Genomic DNA, 8718 nt, shown 5'->3' with positions numbered 1-8718 from the left:
GAAGAAGACGGCATGTAGAATCTTCCTTCAGTTCTAAGGCATCCCAATATTCCAGTAGATGTCTAGAAGCCATGGAACACGTGCATGCTTCGTCTTGATTAGGCCTGTTGCCAAGTGTCTTGGCCGTGTAGATAGGACGTATGTCCTTGTCTTCTTCTTGCCAGTCAGCTTTCTCCCGTGAGCTCCGGTCAGTGATGGTTTCAACCAGTTCTACCTGTTCCTGAATGTTGTCAATTCTAGGCAGCGGATAGGCATCTTTAATCGTCTCTGCATTGAGTTGACGGTAGTCAAAACACAATCTTTGGCTGCCATCTTTCTTTTTGACAAGTACGATTTTGGATGCCCATGGGCTGGTCACTGGTTCAATCAGGCCTTGAGCTAGTAGATTCTTTACTTGCTCGTCTATTTCTTTCCTCTGCATCAGGGGATGTCTCCTCTGGGCTTGACGTATTGGTTTCGCAGTATCAGTATCTATGCCATGTTGGACAAAACTGGTCTGTCCAAGATCCGAAGGTCCTGTAGAGAAAACATCTGCATTCTCAACCAGCAGTTCTTTTATCAAATCATGGCATTGGGCTGGCACTTCGTCAGTACTGCGAACAAAGAGGTCCTTCAAATGTTCTGGTATGTCTTTGTTGGTATTGGTCTCAGTTGGCTCGGCAAGGTTACACATTTCCATGCTTACTTCTTCCAGCCCTGACAATGAGGCAATGGCAGTGCCTGCCTTTATGATCCTTTGTTCCTTGGTTGGGTTGAAAACCCGAACAGGTAGTACATCTTCGTCTGCCTTCACAACAGATCTGGCGACGATGAGTCCTTTCTTGATTAGTTCTGTTGGATTTGCAGGTGGTTCTACTAATCCATCACCTAGTGACACTTTTCTGCCTCTAACTCTACCTGCTAATACCATCTCGTGTCCTGGAGGAATTGAATAATCTTCTCCCGCTAGTATCCTCCTGCAGAATGATTCTCCGTTACTATCTAGGCATGGAATTATGCCAAAGTTGGTCCTCAATTCCATCTTTTGGCAGTCTAACACAGCATTGATTTTGACGAGGAAATCTAGCCCTAGAATGCCCTCATTCTTTAGACTAGCCACTGTAGCCATTGTAGTGACGACTATATCTCCAATCTGCACTTCCAACATTGACTTTCCTCTGATTCTCAATTGAGATCCATCTGCTTGTAGTACAACACTTGTCACTGGTAGTAATTCTGGTCTTCTGATTTCCTCTATCTGGTCAAACACTTTCTCTCCAATGAGAGTGTTGGTAGCTCCAGTGTCGACCAGTAATTTTAATTCTTGTCCATTTACTTTGCCTTGAAGGTAAAGCCCTTTTCTCTTGGTATCTAGAGTCGCTCCGACTCTGGTTTGTTCCTCTTTCGTTTGTCCTCTTTTATTTTGTTCATCTAGAGTCACTCCGACTCTTGTTTGCTCCTCTTTTTCTTGTTCCTTTGTTCCTCTTTTCTCTTGTCCATCTAGAGTCGCTTCGACTCTGATTTGTTCATCTCTTTCTTGTTCTCTTATTCCTTTCTTGTCTTGTCCATCTAGAGTCGTTCCGACTCTGATTTGTTCCTCTTTTCCTTTTATTTCGTTCATCATTTCCCTTTCGGGTACTTGTAAAGCTGCTGTTCTTCCTTTTATTTTCTTTGGATATGGGCAGTTGTTCCTCCAATGCCCCAATCCATTGCAGTTGAAACATCTTTGTTCCTCTTGTTCATCAATCCTTGATTTATTTGGTTCCTCTCTTTTTCTTTGTGGCTCAAAGCCATCTTTTCTTGATTCCTGATATTTGGTCCTGATTTTTGTTTCCTTTTTCTTGTCTCTTTCATCCAAGGCGTCTATGACAGCCTTTACTATCTTGTCGATAGTTGGATTTCTTGGTTGCTTTTCCTCCACTGCTGCAACCTCACACTCCTGCTCTTCCAGAGCTCGGCTGTACCTTGTAGCCCGCTTCTCTTCATTCCTCTGACCCTCCATTCTCAGAAAGGCCTCTGTGTTTAAAGCAGCTTCCACAGCATCATCCAATGTGCGAGGTTGAGCACGGAACAATCCCTCTCTTATTTCTGGTGTTACTATGGCATCTAGGAAATGCCCTCGGGCAAGCCGATCTTGCCCCTTTTCATCAAATTCGGGATACGCCAATCCACACAGTTCCCGTATTCTTTGTCCTAACTCCTGGAGGCTTTCCTTTGGTTGGCGACGACGTTGCCTCAACTCCGCCAGGTATACCTCAGCTTTGCCTCCTAGGCCAAACCTGATTCTGAGCCTGTATACCAACTCGTCGTATGTCAACACCACTCCAGGTTGTTGGGTCAACAACTTCACAGCAGGGCCCCTTAGACTTGCACCAAGAAACTGAACTGCTTCCCTCTTTGTCCATCCGTTTACTCCAGCACAGGCCTCAAAGTGATGCAAATAATCTTCGACAGGTGTACGTCCATCAAATCTGTCCGGTACCAGATGTGGTCGTCTGCCAATCATAGCATCAAAATTTGCCATCCCCGCATCCTGAATATGTGGGGAAAACTGTGGGGGTGTAAATTGAACACCGGGTCTTGCAGTAGATGATCGTCTCATCTGCTCTCTGGGCGTTGAGCTAAATCCAGCCTGCTGTGCCCCTTCCATCTGTGAGTCATTCCTTTGTCCTCTATCCGCTTGTCCACTCACAGTTGGGGGAATATCCTGTCCACTTGATTCTGCACCGGGTGCTTGTCTTATGGACAATCTTAACTGTTCCATCATTTGGTCAATCTCTGTCATGCTCCTCTCTAAGTGCGCCATCATCTCTCCTGGCGTCGGTCGATACTGCATATTTCCTTGTTGTGCCATTGTCACTGGATCCCACTTCTGACACCACTTGTGACGGAACCGCTGGGCGGCGGCGTGGGTTCGGTCCACCGGCAGCTCGCTCTTGTCAGGATGCCTGCCGCCGGCGGGTGCGTCGCCACGTCGATTTCCAAACTTTTAGTCGTGGATCCGTTTGGCAGAGATATACTGCCGCAGTTGACACTTGCACACGCCTCGATCCTGTCAGTACCACCACCAGGCAACCTCCAGACGGCTACACTCTTTGTTATCAGCTCCAAAAAGCTCACCCGACCATATGCATCTGATTCCTGTAGTTAATTTCCTACGACCATATGCATCTGATTCCTGTAGTTAAGCTCCTACGACCATATGCATTTGATTCCTGTAGTTAAGCTCTCTCGACCATAGGTATGGACTATGGTAATTCCTCTGTCGTCTGCTTACGACCAGCTACTACGTCTGTTCAGTACAGCAACCACGTCTGCTCCGTACTGCAACCACGTCTGAATTTCCGTACTGCAACCACGTCTGTTCAGTACGCGACCACGTCTGAGTCCGTACTGCAACCACTGACATCTGTTCAGTACTGCAACCACGTCTGTTCAGTACCACGACCACGTCTGAGTCCGTACTGCAACCACTGACATCTGTTCAGTACTGCAACCACGTCTGTTCAGTACACGACCATGTCTGATACCGTTCTGCAACAACGTCTGTTCAGTACTGCAACCACGTCTGTTCAGTACCACGACCACGTCTGAGTCCGTACTGCAACCACCGACATCTGTTCAGTACTGCAACCACGTCTCTTCAGTACCACGACCACGTCTGACTCCGTACTGCAACCACTGACATCTGTTCAGTACTGCAACCAAGCACGTCTGATTCCGTACTGCAACCACGTCTGTTCAGTACCGCAACCTCGTCTGTTACCGTACTGCAACCAGGAACCTCTGTTCAGTACCGGAACGACGTCTGGTTCTTCGACCATATGTATGGGTCCTTCTGCAGTCAGGCTCCCACGACCACACCAATTGGCTCTGCTCTACTTGTAGTTTTTCCCGTTTTCTGCTCCGGACCTCCGACCGTCTGCTTCCAGACCAGCAACCATCCGCTTCAGACCAACCCGTCTGCTCCAGACTCCGAACCGTCCGCCTCCAGACCAACCAGACTACCAAAAGAGCAAGCCCTGGTATAGTCTCTTGCTGGCGTGCAAAAGACCCAACATACAAGGAAATCTAACCACAGTCGTCGCCTAGAATTCTAGGTTTCCCCGTGGAAAGACATGCGAACGATCATATAAATCATTTCGATCGCATCCACCAACTTTATTTATTGGATAGCGAATCCAAATCGATCTGCATACTTTACGTGCAATGCACCCCGTGGGCGCCGTATTTCAACAGATCATCGGCAAAGCCTCTCGAGTACACCAACTTACTGTACTTATGCATTAATTATACAATATCTGTTATAGTTAACCTCTGTTACAATCTTAAAACAGCTATAACTTTGGTCTCCAAAACCGGATATGCATGAATGACATATCAAATTAAAGCTTTCATTTAGATCAAGCTAGTGATAACCATAATAATCAGTTAAGCATCTCCAGAAAATTGTTATTCCACAAAAACGGTTCAAAACATGCATAACTTTCAATGTCTTATCTACGTCATTATTACCGTAGAAACATGCATGTAATATCGCCAGCTACGACAAAATCATTATAAATCAACCAAAAATAATTTCCTAACACGAAATAAAACCCATTTCGTGACAATATATTTATATATATATATATATATATATATATTGTAAAGAAATGAATGAAGAGAACAATGGTAGGCGTAGCTTAAATCAAGGTTCCCCAGAGCTATCTACCCTTAGGAAAAATTGGTGATGCCGAAAAAATGTCTCCGCCGGGAATCGAACCCGGGCCCCAGCTTTGAACGCCGGTGCCTTAACCACTAGACCACAGAGACGGGATAGTGACTAGGGCGAACCCAATCCGATTGACCGTCAGATAGACAGATTTTCGACACTATACCAATTATAATTTCCTTTGTCGGGTGAAGGTGGGTTTAGAACAATGACAAGCCGCCATGCCTCAGCTGGATCAAAGCTATTGCTTCGATACAGTACACGTATGGGAGAAGAAATACAAATGTGTAAAGTTATACATGTACAACAGCTTTTGGCAACTCTTTTTATTTAAATATTGTAAAGAAATGAATGAAGAGAACAATGGTAGGCGTAGCTTAAATCAAGGTTCCCCAGAGCTATCTACCCTTAGGAAAAATTGGTGATGCCGAAAAAATGTCTCCGCCGGGAATCGAACCCGGGCCCCCAGCTTTGAACGCCGGTGCCTTAACCACTAGACCACAGAGACGGGATAGTGACTAGGGCGAACCCAATCCGATTGACCGTCAGATAGACAGATTTTCGACACTATACCAATTATAATTTCCTTTGTCGGGTGAAGGTGGCACCGGCGTTCAAAGCTGGGGCCCGGGTTCGATTCCCGGCGGAGACATTTTTTCGGCATCACCAATTTTTCCTAAGGGTAGATAGCTCTGGGGAACCTTGATTTAAGCTACGCCTACCATTGTTCTCTTCATTCATTTCTTTACAATATTTAAATAAAAAGAGTTGCCAAAAGCTGTTGTACATGTATAACTTTACACATTTATATATATATATATATATATATATATATATATATGCGTGTGTGTGTTTGCGTCGATAAAACGAAACCGACGATAATCGATGATTTATCTCATAACTTAATCACGAATACAATAAATAAATAAATTACCTACCATTGTAAATTTCCTCTTTCAGCCAGTATGACTCGGAAGATTCACGCATTCACGCATGAGTGAGTAAAAACAATGTCGAAAGAATGCAAAAACCCGTTTTTATCAGGTATCTGATGTTTAAAAAGAAAATCACTTGTCTAAAAATATAAATTTCTTCTCTTTGATTTGCTATGTCAATCAAAGCCAATGGTCAATATACAGTGCGTGCGTATCAAAAAGTTTACACTTTGAAAAAGCCCTAGGAATTAAAAAATATACAACATGCTGGTAATTTTTTTCACATAATATTCTTTGGTTTGGGTCTCATCTATCCAATGAAAGTTATGACAGAATGTTACACTTGATGAGCACTGTCTATTTTTGTAAAACTTGCGGAATTCTGTTTGCACAGAAATGTTTTTTTGTTACGATACTGCAACAAATAACAATGAAATAATTTGAAATTTAATTTCCTTTTCTTTTATTACAGGAAACATAACACTCAAAAACTAAGAAAACATAAAAATATATCTTACTCCTCTTGAGGTGACAGATGTGCAATATATCCGATTAATAATCCAAATGATAAAATCCAGATGAAAGTCCACAATGATGGCAACGATGAAACTGATGTTGAAGCACGATGAATAACAAGAGTCACTGTAACGAGTTGAAATGTCCGTGAAGACGATGTTGATGATGATTAACAGTCAGTTTCAGCAATCCATGGGTTGAAGAGTATTCATTAAACAGGTTGATGAGGTTGATGATCTCGATGAGAACTGAGAATTCCTCTCTCAAAATAACTGCAAACAGTTCATTGATTGCGGGCAAATAATTCCACAGAAAATAAATATTCCAGGTGGAAATAAAGTCTTGAGTGAAACTCTTAGCTCTGATCTGATCTGGTGAGGTGATCTCATATGATGTGAAGATGTCCTTGTACAAACTGCAGCTTTTATATGCACATTTCAACTATTCTAGATCATTCTAGTATTCACTATTCTAGAGGCTTCTTTATAGTATTCACTATTATGGAAGGTTCCAGTATTGTCTTTAAAAAACATTCACCTTTCAGGAGCAGTCAAATTCCAGAAGACTCTTGAATGACCTCATTGAAATTAACATGTGTCAACGAAATAGCTAAGCCTATTCAATTCCACTACCAATACAAATATATTGTAAATTAATCTCTATTAAAAAATAAAAACAATAATCCTTGGCCTTTAAATAGGCAGAGGCCTGCTTAACAAAAGCTTATGTTGTGGAATGTTCTTGATCATTTTAGGCTATTCTTAAAGGGGGAAATTACTAAATAAATGAATGTAATTGCTTTTACAATTCTTTTACATATATAACAGTTTTCACGATATGTGTCAAGGGGAAAGGGCGAAATTAAACTTACCCTGCAAAACATTTCTCATACATTTCCCTTGCACTTTTAGTCAATTGAAATAAAACAGATACATTCAAGCATTTTGTAACAATACTTTGCCACCCAAATTGGAATTTCAACACTTAGTAAGCACAACCTTTACCCCTTTTGTGCCAGCTGGATCCGAGGACATAACTAAATCGGAACAAAAGTTTATATCAGACATCTCTAGCATTTTTTACTAGGTTTTCATCATTTAAATTGGGTTTATATTTCATTTTTCATTACTTTTTCCAAGCTTGACAATGACTAACAAAATATATAAAAATCAAGCCTAAGCCATTTCATGTAAATCACAGCTCAGTGTAAAGTAAATATCGTCACGATGGCTTCGTTGTGAGGGGGAGTTTGGTGGGACGCAATGCACTCTTCGAAGTGTTTTGGGTAAGGAAACAAGTTAAAATAGGTGAAAGATATCTTCAAATCAATTTTACTAGCTAAATTCCAGGTGTTCTTCATGATTAAGGTCTACTTCTATTCGTATAACTATTTCAAAGTTCTGCGCAAATCATTTTTCACTAACTTTTCAAAAGTAAGTGGTGCTCACTCAAGCGGAAATATTTTTCGACAGTTGTATCGTCATTTGCTTAAATGGATCTTTACCAATGTTAAAATGTGGTTAAATCATCAGGATATTACAAAAGTATAATTTTATAAGATTTTTTTGAAAGTGTAAACTTTTCTTTGATACGCACTGTATAACAAAATGCTGTCTCTTTGAAATAATGTAATTTTTGCATAATTTCATTAATAGAATGTGTTTTACTGATTCCCTGCCGTAGCTATCGAGCGGTTACCAAAATACTTTATGCATGGCTGATCGTCAACAAAACGGAGCCCTGTAACAGTCTTCATTTTATAAAGTTGTTGAAATTCAAGCATTATTTCAAATGACAGAACTTTGTTGTTTCTCGACCATTTGCTAAACTTTACAATGATAGGTAATTTGTTTAATTGTGGTTCAGTTATGATAAATCAATGATAATTCTCGGTTTCATTTTTGTCTGCGACGCACGGTGCACAGGAGGAGAACGAAAATTCTCAGACAATTAAAAACTGTATCATCCATCTCTAGAATATTTCTTTCTCCTTGCGATGTGTTTATTACGACTTTGTGGTTCATGGCCGATAGATGGCGCCATGGTAATGAAAACCACTGTTTTTATGAACCATCAACAGACAATTTCTATTTTCTGTCCCCAGTACGTGTATTATTTTCCAATCATTTCATATGTTTTGCTTTTATATGGCATCAGTATTAACCAAGTTTTATAATTATTTACAGTGCATGTTTAGTTATCATAAATTTTCCAGTCATTTTATATGTTTAGCTTTTATCAATGATAAATCGTAACATTTACTATTACCATGTATGCACCGCTTTGTTCCAATTTACAGATAGATATTTCATGTTGTAAGTTATTGATGTTTTTGAGAACGGTATATAATTTCTTCGTCTTTTTCTTACTATCATTATTCTTCTTCTTCTTCTTTTCTTCTTCTTCTGTTATCTTCTCTGTTTTCTTTTTTTTTCTCCCTCTCACTTTTCCCTTCTTCTTCTTCCTTTTTCTCTTCTCCTCACCTCCTCTTCACGTTTCAATGATTGCATTGTAATATTTAATTGATGCTTAATTCTGTTCCATATATGTTAATCGTTAAACACTGATTTTAAA

This window comes from Lytechinus variegatus, chromosome 17, assembly GCF_018143015.1.
Source record: "Lytechinus variegatus isolate NC3 chromosome 17, Lvar_3.0, whole genome shotgun sequence".
NCBI lineage: Eukaryota > Metazoa > Echinodermata > Echinoidea > Temnopleuroida > Toxopneustidae > Lytechinus > Lytechinus variegatus.
Note: the sequence above shows the minus strand (reverse complement) of the source record.